The sequence below is a fragment of the Mirounga leonina genome, unplaced genomic scaffold, assembly GCF_011800145.1.
Source record: "Mirounga leonina isolate KUSES-001 unplaced genomic scaffold, KU_Mleo_1.0 Mir_173, whole genome shotgun sequence".
In the NCBI taxonomy this organism is placed as follows: domain Eukaryota; kingdom Metazoa; phylum Chordata; class Mammalia; order Carnivora; family Phocidae; genus Mirounga; species Mirounga leonina.
Window position 1 is genome coordinate 61,933,796 of NW_023270447.1, and position 16,599 is coordinate 61,950,394.

The window sequence follows — 16,599 nt, forward strand, 5'->3', positions numbered from 1 at the left end:
AGTGTTTCCTCTTAAGGAAATGATCCTGTTTGTATGGTGGGGGTTTAGCTGTAAGGATACTCTTCATGGTGATGCTTCTAATAAAACCTGAGGAGTAGCCAACTGTCTAACAACTAGGGCTTGATTAAGTCAGTAGTGCCACATCCTAAACATTTCTTAGACATTTTGTATTCATTAGCTCACTTAACCCTCACAATACTATACGAAGTAGGCCTATTACCTTGGCAATTTTACAGATCAAATAACTGAGCCATGAAGAAGGCAGGTAACTCCAGCAAGATGATCTAGATGGCTAATAGTGGAGGCAGGATGTCCACCTGGGTGGTCAGTCTCTCCAGAGCCCACACATTCTTTTTTTTTTTTTTTTAAAGATTTTGTTTATTTTTATTTATTTGACAGAGAGAGAGAAACAGCATGAGAGGGGATAGGGTCAGAGGGAGAAAGAAGCAGGCTCCCCGCTGAGCCGGGAGCCCAATGGTGGGACTCGATCCCAGGACTCCGGGATCATGACCTGAGCCGAAGGCAGTCGCTTAACAAACTGAGCCACCCAGGTGCCCTGAGAGCCCACACATTCTTGACCCATATGCTCCACTGCCTTTTGTAACAGACATGTGAAGTAGAAAATATGTATTAGGTGGAATGTGGAATAATATCCCTTATCTGTTTAAAATATCAAACTTCCTGAATATATATGACATGACTTTTATAGGTGGAAAAATTTTGCTTAAAAAATCTATTTTTTTATATTTAGCCAAACTCTGATTTTCTGTTGCCTTTACCCATTTTAAAACTCATTCATTTACTAAATTTTCATTGAGCTCCTCCAATAAGCCAGGCATGGTGACAGCTATTTTAGATCTGCAGGGTCGAAAACTGGCCAGGCCTAGCTGGTATAGAACTTCTGTGCTGGGGGTGGGGCGGGGGGAGACCAGTGAGAAACAAGTCAACAGACGTCAAGGGCTGCCATTTATTGAAGCCAACTCTGTGCATGTGGCATTAATCCTCAAGGTCACCCAGTCAGTAGGCAGTGGGGGTAGGATTCATCTCTGGCAGGGGCTCCCTAGCCTAAGCTTCTTATTTCTCCAGCTTCTCCTACTAACTCATTATAGTCCAACCACATAGGCCTTTCTTGCCTCAGGACCTTTGCATTTGACATCCTGTCTGTCCAAAACACTCACTCTCCCATTAGATCTTTGCATGGTGGCCTCCTCATCATGTGGCTCACCAGAGGCCTTTGCTGAGTTCCCAGTCTAGGGTGGCTTGTCCCGTCGCATCCATGGTCATTCTTCATCACTTTTATCACATCACCTTGTTTTATTTTCTTGGTGGCCCTTATTACTACCTGACATTACCTGACTGTGTTTCACCCGCTGGATTATAAGCTCCATGGGAAACATATTCCTTGTCCTTTTGTTCACTCCGCTATCCCCCATACCTAACACAGTTCCCAGCCCATAATGGGTGCTATTGCAGTTGGGGGAAATGAATCAATGAAGGTATGATGAGCACATCGCCTAGAACAGTGGTCTCCAAAGTGAGACATGCATGTTGGGAGGCCGTGGAAAGTGAGATGATCCCCTGGAGGGCCAGAAGAAAATAAGGCAGACAGATGGACACATAGATACACAGATGGGCATACATGCCTATATCATCCTTTCTATTTTTATGAGTAACAAAGTATGAATACACTTTATAGATAAATATACCCATATGCAGGTATATACTCAAATGTTTGCTGCTAGGGCACCTTACCAAAAAACCTTGGGGATCATTGGCCTAGAAGGAGAGAGGAAACAAGGCATTCCAATGTGGTGTCACAAATGCTCTCGACAGAGTGAGCACAGAATGCCATCAAAGCATATAGAGGGTCATCTAACCTGCTTTGGGGGGTTGAATAATTGTGAAAACTTGTATTTGTTTTTTATTGTTGTGTTAATATTAGTAATTATTGTTTTTAAAATCATCCAAAAATACACAAGCTTTTATTTTTAGACCATTAAAGCAACGTAAGTGACCATAACCCTTATGGTAATTTTCCTAATAAACGGTGAAAGAGAGAGCACTTCAGATTTTACAGTTGACTAGTTAGATAGGTTAATTTCTGAAGAGTTCAGATATGGCTCTTATGACCTGTGGTTAAATATCCAACTTGTCCTTGCTTTCTGGGCTGCAAAATTAATCTGAGAAATAGAAAAATAAACATATCTTTAACTTTGGTCTTCTAGCTAGAGAAGCCATGGGGCAGAGCGGTGGAGGAACTTGGGCTCTGGAGTCTGGTGAATTTGGGCTTGACAAATTCTTTCTGCCCAACTTTGAGCAAACCCCTTTTCTTGGATCCCTCATCTACAAAATGGGCAAACGAATACCTGCCTTAGGGCCATCATGCTGGAAAGATGAAACAGAACAAGGAGCACGAAAGGCGCAGCTCTCGGCGCCTGGTGGGTCTTGCTGAACATCAGTCCCTCCTGAGGTCCTCTGTTTAGAGAGACAACCCCATGTGGTTAGAAAGCACATAAGCAGACATCCTTCAGAATACCATCAAGAACATACTTTTTCTTTTTTGTACTTGATTAAACGGAGTCATGCTCGAACAGATTCTTCTTTAAGTCATTTACATCGATTTCCCATAGACCATAGCCATCCTTCCTGAGGTTGTATTGACCCTTGACATTTTGCTGGCGAAACTATCAGGCTATAACCCTCCTTTCCTTTCTGGGCTTGAGCTCGAACGACGCTGTAGCTGGATTACCTCTTGTCTTGGGAGCACCGAGGGTTGCAGTTGGGTTGAAACAGAGTAAACAGAGAAGCCGGGACCTGGGCCCGGGAACCTCTGGCTTCCCGGGAGTGAGGCCTCTTGTGGAGTTGGGGAGGAGGGGTGGGTGGCCTCTCTGTGGGAGAGGAATTGGAAGGGGAAGGCAGAACGCAGCAGACTCCTTGGCATGCACTGCAGAAGGATTCCCTGAAGGGCTGCGCAGAAAAGAAATGTGCCGTGTACTTGGCAGGCCAGAAACCAGAAAGCTTTTTGAGGATTTGGGAGCAGAAAAGCAGACCCCCTAGGTGGTTATTTATAGAGCCGGCAGCGGTAATGATCAGTTAGGAAAAATAAATTATAACTCAGTTGAACCTGAAATAACTTTTCTTTTGCAACCCCAGGCATTCCACACAGGCTGCTTGCACACCACTCCTGCCTCACAGTGTTTCTGGAGGCTGAGGGCCCACGCCAGGCTTGCTTGTATCCTCCCGGAAGCTTCAGAGCCCTCCACAAGGCAGCAGGGTGGGGGAGAGAGAGAGAGTTAGTTAGTTTCTGGCTAGAAACAAAGATTTCGGGCTGGATGACTCCTTTCTTTCTCCCCTGCACCCCCACGTGGCAAAACCATTCCTTCTTTCCTCCCTCAACACGTCTGTAACATGCAGCAGAAGGTGGGCCTTGTTGGGAATGTGGAATCCGAGGCATGCAGCCTCCACTTTCACACGCTGTGTTCACGTGAGTGTATGCACATCGGCTTGTTTTCAGCGTCTGTGTTTTGGCTGCAGCAGAAACTTCTGAGAAGCTGGTTGCCGACTCCCGAGTTCACAAGGCCCCCAGTGTTTCATCCCCCTCTCTGCCCGCAAGCAAGACCACCGTGCTGTTCACATTGACAGCTTGGCAGTGGGGTCACTGTGAGTTGCCCGACCCACCACTTGGCATCTTGACGCATGGGCATCCATCCTGGTTTCCCCTCTCCCACCCATCTGTTCCTTCTTTTCTCTTCATTCATTCGTTCGTTCAGTTGCTTTTCAACCAGCAAGCGTTTGCTGAGTATCGACGAGGCAGAAATAAACCTAGAGACTACAAACTGGTGGCACTTGAGCCAGTCTGGCTTGCAGATGCATTTTATTTGGCTCACGGCATGGTGTCTTAAATTTGAATTTGCTGCTGACACATAAAGATGGGGTGATTTCACATGAGAATGCTGATACCAGGCTTCTCCCTCCAGAATCTGAAGTCCTGGCAATGTTGGCTCGCATTTCCATGCGGTAGTATTTTCCATAAGGGCAGCTGCCTCCTTTAGGTAAGGCCGGCCCCTCTGATTCAGATCCTGAGACTCTCAAGTGTCTGGTTGCCACCAAGACAACCACCTTCGAGGTCCCATACACAAGCTGTTTCACCTACTACGTGACCTGCGTGGCCCCATGTGCATTTGAATCTGTGACCCCTGGTGCAGACCCTAATCTGAGGGATGTCATGGTCCAGTGGAAGAGACGGACAGATGATTTTAGTCCCTGAAGAGTGCCATGAGAGCAGTGTACTTTGGGAACATGGGGAGGAAGAGATTGATATTGACGAAAAGAGTCAGGTCTTCATGGAGAAGGCGAGTTTGGAACCAGGTGCTGAAAAGGCAGTAAGAACATGCCACGATGAAGCTGTGAAGGGCACCCTGGACGAAGAGCTCAGTCTGTATAGAAGCTCAGAGCAGGGAACGAGCAGGGAAGTCCAGTGCGACGGGGTGAGCGAACACGAGCAGAGGTGGGAGTGAGGCTGTTCTCTCTTTGGTGGGGTGCCGTGTGGTCAGCTCTGCCCCACCCCAAGCCAGAGACCCTGGGGCCCTTCACACCCACTTCCAGCTAGCAGGTGGCCCTCCTCCAGTGTCTGTGCCAGATAGCAGGGTGGGCCTGTGAGCGAGTCCCAGACCTGTCTGCCAAGATGTCCCTTGAATAGCAGAGTCCTGCTGTCCCTCCGCACCCTAGCCCAGAACCCAGGGAGAGGAGGAGGACAGAAGGAAAAGGAGAGGATAAAGCAGGTCTGTCTCCACCCTCAGAGGGCGGTGGGTGGCCCTGAGCACCAGCCTAGTGAGTGGACAGGCTGAATAAGTCTCCATGGTCCCCCTCCCTCTCTAGCATCTTTCTGCATCCCTTGAAAGCCAGTAATCCTCAACACATGAATTCCCCTGGTCCTCTCCCTGGCGCGCTCACACTTTCGTTATCATTTATAGGCTGGTATCTCCCCAACTGGCATCATCAACCAACTCAGAGCTGAGGGGTGGTGGGCAGGGGTGGGGAACTTGTAGCTTCTGGACAATTCACAGTCTTGGAGAGGCCTAGGTACCTCAGACACTCCCAGCTTCCATCCCTTTCATACCTGGAGCTCCCTTTCCTGCCCTTTCTCCACATCGGACTCCTTCCATTCATTAAGCCCTTTGATACTTGATGACGTGCCCCTGAAGCTTATCAGATTCAAGCAACTACCAGCACCCATCACCCCATACCATTGCCAGAAATGAAAGAACTTGCCCGTGATCCAGACACCCTGATGAGTGCAGCATTTAGGAGCCCGAAGAGAACCTTGCTACTGAAGACCTAATGCAGCCCCTCGCCTTGGTCCCCACGGGCCCCAGCCTGTGTGTTTCTTTTTCTGGCAGTGAACAGAACGGTCCATGGCGGTTGTGATGAATTCTGTGCCCTCAGAGCGGATGGTGCTCAAGGGCAGGGGCTGGTTGCCGTGCTTGTCTTCCCCCAAATGCAGCATGCCGCTGCCTAAACACTGTGCCCAGTTGTGTGTGGTTAGTAGCCAGTTACACGACTGAATTGAACTCTCCATAGAAGGGATGAGAAGTGACCCTTTGCGTGCAGACCTGTCATTAAGGTTATCACTTAATGAAGAGTGGAGACGGTGTCCAGTGGAGCACGGAGTGACTGGGCCAGAGGAGGGACATCTGTAACGTCATCTGTTTTCAATGTCAAGGCAGCTTTTGGCCAAGAGCCTCTTTGTCTGGAGCATTAAAATTTGGTGAATGGGAAACTGGTTAATGCAGGGTTGGTCAGGAGACCTGTGGGGGAAAGGAAGGACTGTAGCCCCACCCCCACCCCCTGTTGGGACATTAGGAAGCCAGAGCCTGGTGGTAAACCTTGGCTTCTCTAAAGTCCTTGGCTTCTCTAAAGTCCCCATCTCTGGGACTCTGGGTTATCCAGAGAATTTTGGACAGAAGTTGAGGGATTTTGGCCAGTTTTCTACCACTTGCCCTGGTTCAGTTCCACTGACCGTTTTCTCCATGCTCTTCTGTGGCTTCCCACAGTGGTCTTCTCCTGGCTTCCTTCTGCCTGCACCATCTGTGGCTGCCACTCTGGCTGTGACGCTACGGGTGGCTCTGAGTGGCCAGTGTCAATGCCCCAGGGCTGCTGTCACCGGCCTGGGGGCTTCCACGCAGCAGCCTGGGAGCTGGGTGGAGTAGGGAGAACTAAGAGAGGTGGCAGAGCAGGACTGGGTGGAGATGCACATCCTGAGACATTTCACAGATCTGGATCTCCCCAGAGATGACATGGTCTTAATATTAATAATTCAATAGCAAGTTATAGTCTTTTACTGTTTAGAGAGTTTCCATAGTGCTAACTTCCTTGATCCACACAAGTACACTATGCCTAGGGTATTTCATCATCCCCATTTTACAGATGAGGAAACTGAGGCTCAGAGAGATTTAAATGACTTGTCTAGGGTTTGAAACCAAATCTCTTGACTCTAAAACATCTCATCATTCCACTATAGGATTTGCCTCCCGCATCCTATAACCAGGTAGACCTGACCCACCAGCACCCTCTCTGTGTGAAAGGGCACAGAGCTGGGGAGAGATTCAGCACCATCCCCAATCCCTGGAACTTCCTGTCTGCTCTCTCCTGTCATTGAAAACGCCAGCCTAAGGGTTCATTTTCTCTTTCCACATCGTGTTAAAGCACAAGGAATCCAACTCCTATTGTTGAAAGGGTGAGAAATTGGAAGGAAAGTCTCGAATTCCAACTTTGGGAACCATGTTGGAAGAAGATGCTCTGTTTCATTCTTTGGTACATTCATTTATTCATCCACCAGATGTGTGTAGAGAGTCTGCTACATGCCGGGCACTGTTCTAGATGCTGGAGTTACAGTGGTGAACAAGACAGGCTAAGTCCTGTCCTCTTGGAGCTCACGTCCTGATGCCGGGTGGTTATAAGCAGGTAAACGATGAACAAAATGTTTCAGGTGGTGCTAGGGGCTATACAGAAAATGCAGAAGGGTGATGGGATAGAAAGTAACTGGCATATGCAGGGAGTGAGATCTTCTTGGGTTGGTGCTCCCAAGAGACTCTTGAGGAGGAAGCACACAAGCTAAGGTGTGGGTAACAGAAGGAGCCTGACATGAGAAAACCGGGGGGCAGCAGCTTTCCAGGAAGAGGGACCAGGAAGGGCAAAGGTCCAAGTGGAAACTCAGAAGGAGATTTTAAGGAAATAATATTCACGATGGCGTTGATGACATGGACTGTCCTCACTGTGGTTCAGCAACACTGTGCCTGGTGGGAGGACTTATTCGGGGAACCTACACACGTGTAATGGGATTTCTGCGAGAAAACCAATTCCGAATTCTAGGCAGTGGATTCACAGCTGAACTTGAAAAATCAGGAACTACTTCCATCTCGGGCTTACTAAGAACTGACCATGGCATAGAATGAGGGCTTTGGCGTGAAGGACAGACAGGAAGAAAAAGCCTACATTCGCCGATTGCAGAAACTCTTGAACCTTGTGACTCTCGTAATGGCAAAAGTCAGGAGGTTTTCTAAGATTCCATAGTCATGATTTTAAATAGTGCTGTTGGGGTTTCTAGTCTGGGTTCTGCTATTGATTATCTGTGTTTCACTGTTTCTTGGAACAAGTCACCTAACCTCCCTAAACTTGGTACTATTGCATTACGTGAGCGGGTTAGAGCAAATGGATTCTAGGGAGCTTCTTATTCTTTTTCTGTTAATGCCTTCAAATGCCTGCATTCATCAACAGTGAGTTTTCTTTGTGTTGTAGCCTTTTCTGTGCCTCTGCTTTGGGTGAGGTTTGAGTGCTAAGTGATGAAAGTGAGTCATTTGGAATGGTAGTGGCTCCTTAACATGATAGGTGTTACTAAGAACCTCTCTTGGCGTAGACCAGTTGTTCCCTAAGAATAGTTTCCAGACCAGCACCAGCAGTAGCAGTTAGAAATTCAAATTCTCAGCCTCTCCCCCAGAAACCTTGGGGATGTCACCAAAAAAATCCATGTTTCAACAAGGCCTCCAGGTGGCTTTTTGCGCACTGAAGTTTGAGAACCACTGGTGTAGAGTATGTGCTTTAAGATTTGGGGACTATCAGTGATCGGTTCTTGTATTTCAGTCATTCTTGTGGTCACAAGAAATGGTTATATTTGTAAGATGTTTATCCACCTTGGCTCAGTGAGCCGTCTCGTGGCTGTAGAGCAGAAGGAGAGCTCCTGGCCCATGCTGGGATCGGGCCCCAGCTCATCAAGTCCCCGTCCACGACCCCAGGGGAGCAGCTTGGAGGAGAGCATTAGCAAGGGGGCACGCTCATCCTAGAGGAAGCCTTGAGGGAGGGCACCCCTGGATGTGCTTCTGCGGAGGCTGGTTTGAGTAGAGCAGGGTGTTGATTATGGTTGGTGTTCACATTTTTTAAAAGTATGGAACTGTTCTGACTTTATAAATGTTTGGCAGGTAGATCTGCTTGCATCTGTGTTGTGAAAGATCAATGGTGTCGAAAGGCCTTGGGTCCCAAATAAAAAGTAATCTGGTGACCGTGCTGTACAATGAATTTAGACTCCTGATCCAGTTTGGTCTCTTGCCTAAATGTCCACTTATAAATCTAGAATGAGGTGACCAGATGGTCCAAATCACCCAGGACTGTCCCGTGTTTCCCCTTCCTGTCCCTCTCAGTCTGGTGTCTCGGATTTGGTCCTGCGTTGCCCACTCCTGCTGGATCTTGTCCAGTCGAGGGACAAAAACGTCCTGGCACCTTCCTGAAGAATGGGAAGAAGGGAGATTCTGGAAGCACAGACTGAACCGCCGTGCCAGAGGCTGAGGAAGCGGACGCCTGAAGGGAGTGCTCCCACACCCACAGGAGCCCTGAGGACAGCTGGTGCTGGAGGCATGCAGGCCCAAGAAGGGGAGAAGTAAGTCCGTTTCTCTGGTAGGGCTTAGAGGAGGGTTAGTACTAAGTAGGGGTCGGGAGGTGGGGCTGGGATGGCCCCTCCTGGGCCAGAAGGCAAAGGCTGGGAGGCAGATGGGCCACGCAGGAGGTGACAAGGGCACGGCGAGGAACATGAGTGCTTCAGCCCAAGCTGGCCTGGCCTCTCTGCTCACGCCTTCTGCCCCCTTTCTGAATTCTTTCATCTCTGTGCATCCTGGCTCCTTCCTGTCATTCTCTCGGCCCCGCCTCCCTTGTTAACCCCTTGCGCTGCTTCTCCCTCCAAGCTCCTGCTGTGTCCCGCCCACTGTCTGTTCCCCCGCTGCTTGCCTCATTTCTGTCCATTATTGACATGATGACGACCGGAGAATGATAGGGTCCAATCGTGATAAGTGCTCTCCCTGTTCACAGATGCCAGCAGTGACCTCGAGCCACCCACAGCCGTTCCCGAGCAGTCCGCCCAGGACCACCGAATGGAGGACACACAGCGGATCTCGCTCAGTTGGCGACTGAAGAAGCTGGAACAAAGGCCACAGAGGCTGAAGAAGCAGAGGGGTCTGGAAGCTTTCAGAATAACCCTGAGAAAATCGTCTACTGAATTACAACCAGTTTTGCTGACAGAAGTTGTGAGAAGAGGCCCCCACCGGCTCCCATCGTACCTGGACGCCATTCCTCATGGACTTTGAAGAGCTCACCTCTGCCTTCCCAAGCAGGTTGCTCCCGTTTCGGCTCTGGGAGCTCTGGTTAACCTTCTCGATGAGAAAATGTTAACTTTTTTTCTGAGTCCTGGATTAAACGGTCCTACCTGAAACTGGGTCATTTGAGGCTAGAAGCACCTCGAAACATTGCTGTTTCTCAGAAGTTGCCAAGTTCATGGCACACTTGTTTCCTATGTGACCAGGGGTCCACTTCTGACAGATGCTACCTGGCCTGGTCAGTATGTCTCCTGGGAGGCTCCTTGGTGCTTTTCTTCCCCTGCCCGCCCCCAACGCCTTGCCCCAGGTGAGACTCACAGAGTGGGGGACCCTGCCTCTCCTGGTGAGGACCATGTCTGTGGTGGCGATACTGTGGCCGGATGTGTGAGAGGAAGTCTGGTCTGGTGGAACCAAAGCCTTTGTAAGTTTGGGGGTCATAGGAACATGGCTCCATCCCTGGTAGCTTTCGAGGAGGCCTGTCCACCCCTCAGCCACCATTCCCCTGGCTCCACCCTAACCCTTCCTCTCACCTATTCCAGGATAGTGTTCTTTTCTTGATTCAGTTAAAAGTAATGTGGGTTGTTTCTTTCATTATTAAAGCAGCACATCCTTATTATAAAAACATCAGACATAGAGATAAAAAAAAAAAAAGAAAAAAACGGCCCCAAATCCTACTTACCCCAAAGACAACCATTGAGATTCTGTGGAAGAGCCTTTCATATATATGATGCTATATATACCCACCTGCACGCACTTATATAGATATATATACACACATGTATAATTGTATATATAAATGTAACTGCAGTGTCACATGCCACATATGTTCTTTGATCACACGCATTGTCGTTTAATGCCTTATCATGAGCATTAGCTTTCTGTATCAACAAGCTTTTTTTTTTAATGATTAAGTAATGCCTTTAATTACAGAAGAGACAACCGAGACCAGAAATATAAAGCAATTTTCAAAAAATGAGGGCGCTAAGTCATTTAGTATAAGGGAACACAGCCAAGTGGATACAACTCAAAGAATACACATCCCCATTTTTTTTTTTTGCCATGAGTTGCATGAGTCTATAGCAATTGTAATGTAAGAGTACTCAATTATGGAGATAGACCATCATTTATTTACCTAATTTCGTGTGGCTTGATGTTTAGGTTGTTTCTAGTTTTTCTGTTTTAGGCAGCATTAACAATAATGAACATGGTTCTAGTTAATCTTCATACAATTATTTCCTTAAGGTAAATCCCCAGAAGGAGATCAAAGGACAATTAGTGAAGGTTGCAAAGACCTTGGAGTTTGGAGCCTGCATTAATTGCTTGGCACCCAAGTGCATTAGAGCCTGGGCCATAGGGAAGGCTGCATGTGCTCTTTCTTTGATGACTTTATATATCCACACTTGGGTAGCTCTGGCCTCCTTTCCCTTGCCCAGAACAGAGCATACCCATGAATGACAGCTGAGTTAAGCAGATGGCGAATGAGGGAGTGGTGTCTCTCTGGGTTTGGTATTGGGGTATATCTCGTGGTTCCTCATTGGATGCTGAGAAATAGTCATTCATTCATTACCCATTTGTGGAGCAGTCACTGTTGCAAGGTGCCAAGCTGGAGGCTGAGAAGGCAAGGGTGAATTAAACAGGGGCTCCATCCTCGGGAAGATCCACAGCCTAGAGAAGGCCAATGACTAATAACACACTTATGCTATAGCATAGCAAGAGGAAAGATGTAAGTTTGCTTGTACACCTCAGGACAGAAAATTTGGAACAATCCAAAAGTCTCAAAGGAAACACGGGAAACCACACGTAATCCACTGGCCCATTCATGACAGTTGTCATTTTTGAGTGTGTCCTTTAGGCAGTGACACGTGCTTGTGGTCATCCTCACTGGATAGCACCTCCTTGAAGGCATTGTCTGTGTGCTTCCAGAGACCCTGGCACCAGCTTATCCAACGTATTCTGAAATCTGTTAAGTCTGAAATCCAAATGGGGAGAAACAAAATTAAAGGTAAAGGGATTCATGACTTAAACAAAGTCTCAATGTTTTATGTATGTAGGGAAACTTGCATTAATTCATGTCCTTCTGCTTGATGAAAACGTTTTCAAATATTTCATTATGAAAATAACGATCTCATTTAAGAAAATATGGGAACTAGAGAAAAGGAGAACTGTGCTCCTATTTCAGCATCCTACCCCAGGGCTGGTAGCATTTCAGACTTTTACCCAGAAAAATTTGTATTAAGATGGTGTTGAGGACAAGAGCAGAGGCATATGAGAGTTTTGTGAGTTTTTTCCCAATTTTTATTTTTAATTAAACATGTTTAATGGTTGATTATATTCACTTTGTTCAAAATTTAAATAGTACAAAAGCATAGAGACTGAAAGTTTTTATGGCTCAGCCATCTAGTTCCCTGGAGATACTCAGTGGCATCAGCTTCTTGTGAATCCTTCTAGAGTTTTTCATGCATATAAAACAAGGTATGTATATAAAATAGGAGTTTTTAATGGAGGGCTTGGCAATATTATTACTGAATGTTCTAGGTTTAGCCTAAACTACCCTTGATGTTAGTGGCAGGCCTGGGGTACGGGTGGAGAAGAAGAGAGAGAAGGGCAAAAGGGTGTGTGTGTGTGTATGTATTTGCGTGCGCATGTGTAAAGGGGAGTAGGTGGTTGTTGCTAAGGGAGATAGTGCAGGGGGAGGATGAGAAACAAAGGGGAAGAACAACCATCCATTCATTCATTTATCCAACCAGTATTTACTAAGCAGCTATTATGTGCCAGGATACTATTCTAGACGCTGGAGAATCAGGAGTGAACCAAATAAAAATTCCTTGTCCTCACGGATATTGTTTGAAAATGGAAGGTAGTAGACCATAAACATAATAACTAAGTAAATTATTGTCTGTTAGAATGTGGTAAGTACTATGGAAAAAAATAAGTAGGATGTAGGAGATAGGGAGTTTCAGGAAATAATTTTAAGGTGGTGGTCAGGGTAGGCTTCATTGAGAAGGGGACATATGAGTGAAGACTTGAAGGAAGTAAGAGAGTGAGCCCTGTGGATATTTGGGGAAGGAGCATCCACAGAGGGAGAGAAGGCAGTGCAAAGGCCCTGTGGTAGAAGTGTGAGGCCTGGAGGCTGTCAGCAGCCACCCCTCTGCCCCCACCCCTGCCGAGTCTGTTCTTGGTAACCTCTTCACTAAGGCTGGCTTTCCTCAGGTCCTGAAGAAGCCAGGGTCAGGTTGGTGTGTTCTATCTAGACAGCTGAGATTATTCTACACTAACATTAGTTTTTCCTTTCTCTGAATTTTGATCTGAATGTTTTATTTTATTCCTTCCAAGGATAATTCTGTCGTTTGGATGTTAATTTAGTCCAACTAAGGAAAAGTTGGGGGTGGGGAGAAGTAGTATTGTTGTAATAGAAACAGCAAGATTGAGGCGCTCAGGGGTCCTCAACCTAAAACCAGTCCTGCCCCTTATTTTCCAGCCTTTTGTACTGGGCACATTATTCATTTTTGCTGGTCCTCGGTTTCCTCATGTAGAAGTTGAAGGGGGTGTACTTAGACGCTTTAGGGCTGTGCTCGGACTGTGTCAGCTGCTAAGATAAGAAGTGGTGTCGGGTGGTGTCTAGTAATACTGTGGGGGAGGCAGGGGAGATTCTGCCCGCAGACGACTCCATGCGCATGCTAATACGTGCTGCCATCCAATTTTCCCTCTTGGACTAGCCGAGCTCAGCTTCACCCTTGCAATAGAATATTCCATCTGAGGAAGTCCCCAATCCCTGATGATAACAGAAGAGACACGGCCACACTCCTAGTTGCATTCCTCTCCCTGGTTCCTGTAAGCCCTGGAAGGGTTGGTTTCCTCCATGCCCTGGAGCCACACTGACTCTCAGCCTGAGTGGAAAGGGCCATGGTGGGATCTGGGGCTCCTTCTTTTGTTCTCTTTTGGCTTCGGAGCTTCCCTCCCCTCTTTGCTATCATCAGTGTGTGTGCCTGGAGTCTTTCATCTGCCCTGGTGAGTTAGGCAGTGGGGAGGAGAGGGAGTGTTGCTCCATGTGGAGCAAAATCATTGTGAATTTAAAAATTCAGAATGCGCGTAAGAGGTTGTGGGGGCAGAGCTGGAGCCTTTAGTGAGTTCATGTAGGAGGAAAATGCTAAACACGATAAAAGGCTTTTCTCTTTCACTCTTAAAGTGTGAGTCACCTTGGTTGTAGCTACTTGCTTGCCCATTTCTCTGTTGCCCCTAGTTTTCCTTCAGTTGCCTGTCTTCTGCATCCTTAGCTGCTGTTCAACGGGGTGGGGGGAGACTGAAGAGTGGCTTCTTCCCTTACTGGAGTTCTGTTGCTTTGTTTTTCTGATGGGGGCATTGTGTGCCCTCAGCACGGCGGGAAAAATATCCATACTCGTGCACCTGCAGCTGAAAATGGATTCTGAGAGGCTTAATTTGCTGAAATCAACTTCTGAGTTATGTGGTTTTCCAAATCCCTTTATAAATACACACTGTATACAAAAATCCCTCTATTACTTTTTACATTTCATGTGATGCCCTTTGTCTCCATCAACTGTTGTGGAGAGAAATTTTATTTGGAATATTCATAACAAGTCTATCGCTAATTATCACTTTAACAATGTGTTATGGAGTGTATCCATGCAGTCATCTGGAAAGGCACATATGCCACGAAATTTGGGATTTGCTGTGTACTGTGTGTGCCCACTCTTAGTGTTTCATCAGATCTTTGCTCTGGGAGGAGGTAGAGGTGCTTTGTAAGGGAGGATGGAGGACTGACCTTGTAGCTGAACGCACGCATCCTTCAGTCCTGTCCTCGTAGCAACAATTTCCGGGTTCAACTGCTTTGGAGTGTAAGAAAACCCTTCATGTGAAACAAAACCGGTCCGCACAGCGAAGCCCCGTTCTGGAAAGCTACAGAGATGGGATCTGAGGTCACCCCTGGCCTGCGCCAGGTGGACAGATTCCAGACGGAGATCTAATCACAGGCAAAGAAGAGGCCGCTGGCCTTAGTGCCTTCCTGATGCTGGCAAGAGGAGTGGGGCTCAAGTTGCCGTGGGCTTGGCAGACCTGAGAAGCAAATGCAAAGGATCTTCAGCATCTCCCAAGGGGACAAGAAAGAATGCCCAGCCCATTTCTTTCTTCCCGCTCTCTTTTCCCCTGGGAAGGAGAATGAACTCGTGCTGAGTTCCCTCTTCGGGATGCTCAGTGCGTCTGAGCCTGGGGAGTGCGGGATGACATCATCATGGGGACACACGGAACTCTTCCACCAGGGGCTTCCGGATGGAAGTGGGCGGGGCCCTAGAGGCTGCCAGCCAATGAGGTGGAGAGGAATGGAGCAGGGATGGAGCAGAGCTCCTGGTCCAACAGCTCAGTTCTGGAGCAGTAATAAATCACATAGCCTGTAGGAGGGGCTAGCAATGGCTCAGCAGGGAAGGACCTGCCAACCGTGGTTCCACGAGACTTTGTGCATCTCTGTGGGTCCTGCTTTTAACATTGGTGGGGGATTCGGGCTCAGTCTTTTCTGGGTATCCTTGGAGTGTTCTGAGGGAGGTACTTTGGGCGGCTGCAGAGTTGGATCTGTTATAATGAGCTTTTTATAAAGAGTTTTTAATTGCATCTGGAGCCTGGTTTGCTAGATGTCCCTCTAGAAATGATAACAGTAATTATTGAGTACTTACTATATGCTAGGCGCCTAATTCATCAACACGTTACATTAACAAGGAACACTAACGGGGAGTTTATGATGCACCAAACTCTCAAGCACTTTAGAGACTCACCTCACAGGTTGAGGAGGAAGCTCCCAGTGGAGTCATCATTTACATGGGAAGAAACTGAGGCTCAGAGCGTTAGCTGAGCTGTTCTAAGTGGCCCTGCTGGGAAGCTGCATGAGGGAAGGCAGCAGTTTTAGGCTTGTCTTTCCACAGCAGTGTTCTTCTTTCCCATTGTAAAGCAGCAGGAGAAACAGTACCCTGAGGAACAGCCCGGAGAAAGTGGGGTAAATGTCAAAAAGATAGGGTGTTTCCTGGCTCTGTGTGGTCGGAGGATGATGCTGGCTCCGGACTGGATCTATCAGTGCTAAGCAGCATTTGGCTCTGGGGGCTTTGCTCCTGTTTAGGATGCATTGTAAAAACTCGGTGCTGGCTGCTTCCTTAAAGAGCTGATTTAATAAACCTTGGCTTTCTGACTGGTTTGTTTTCTTTGTTTTTGTTTGAGGTTGTGGCGGGATCCTGGAGTTGAGTGGGAATGTATTGGAGAGGGATCATTCTGGGTGTATTTAAAAAGCAAGATTCTGACACAAACAGATTCTGACACAGCCCTCATCCACAACCAGGTGGCTGTGGGCAGGTGCTCTGTGTGGAGCAGGATGGGCGGAGGAGGTGGTAGGGTTTGTAGGTGGAAATGCCGACTCGCTTTGTTGTGGTCCAGCCTGGGCCCAGCCAGGTCACAATCATTAACTGCACCAGCACCATGCTAATAGGTGGGTGATTCAGCTCCTTCCTGCATTTTATTACCCGACAGAGACTATAATAGCCCTTTGATTTAGCTAGTTAATAAAGTAAGCTATCAGGCTCTGCTGTTTAACTACTGACTGGATCGCCTGGGGCTTGTTGCTTTCTGGGAAGCTTCTGATATTGTTTTAGAATTGAAAAGAGAGAAAGTGTGATTTGCAGGCTCTCTGCAGGCCTCCCACTTCTTCCTGGGCAGTCCCCCCAGCCCAGGGTGCAAGCACCCCTCCCGTGTCATTACCTCATCCGGTGACTGGCTGGCTGGTGTGGCCGGGGATCTGATTGGCTCCTGGCTGTCATGCCTAGAGGTTACTATCTGAGCTGCCTGGGAGGGAGGGAGGGAGGGAGTTGTATGAGAATGTGGGGGTCTCTGGGTAGGACCCTATATTTGTCTCCTAGGACTGCTGTAACAAATTGCCATGAACTGGGTGGCTTAAAATGACAAATTTATT

The 16,599-nt window shown here is 47.6% G+C and overlaps 1 protein-coding gene across 5 annotated transcripts in view; it reads left to right on the forward strand.

The window, feature by feature from the left end:
* The window catches only part of HIVEP3 (HIVEP zinc finger 3), a 447,252-nt gene that overhangs the window by 144,753 nt on the left and 285,900 nt on the right, over positions 1-16,599 (forward strand). For 4 of the 5 annotated variants that reach the window (XR_004681691.1, XR_004681690.1, XR_004681692.1 and 1 more), the window contains 2 exons: positions 8,694-8,929; positions 9,355-15,825. The exons of the other annotated variant lie outside the window; for it this stretch is intronic. The gene's annotated coding sequence lies outside the window, so the exon portion shown is untranslated. Of the gene's footprint in view, positions 1-8,693; positions 8,930-9,354; positions 15,826-16,599 lie in introns of those variants that run through there. 5 annotated transcript variants of the gene reach the window in all.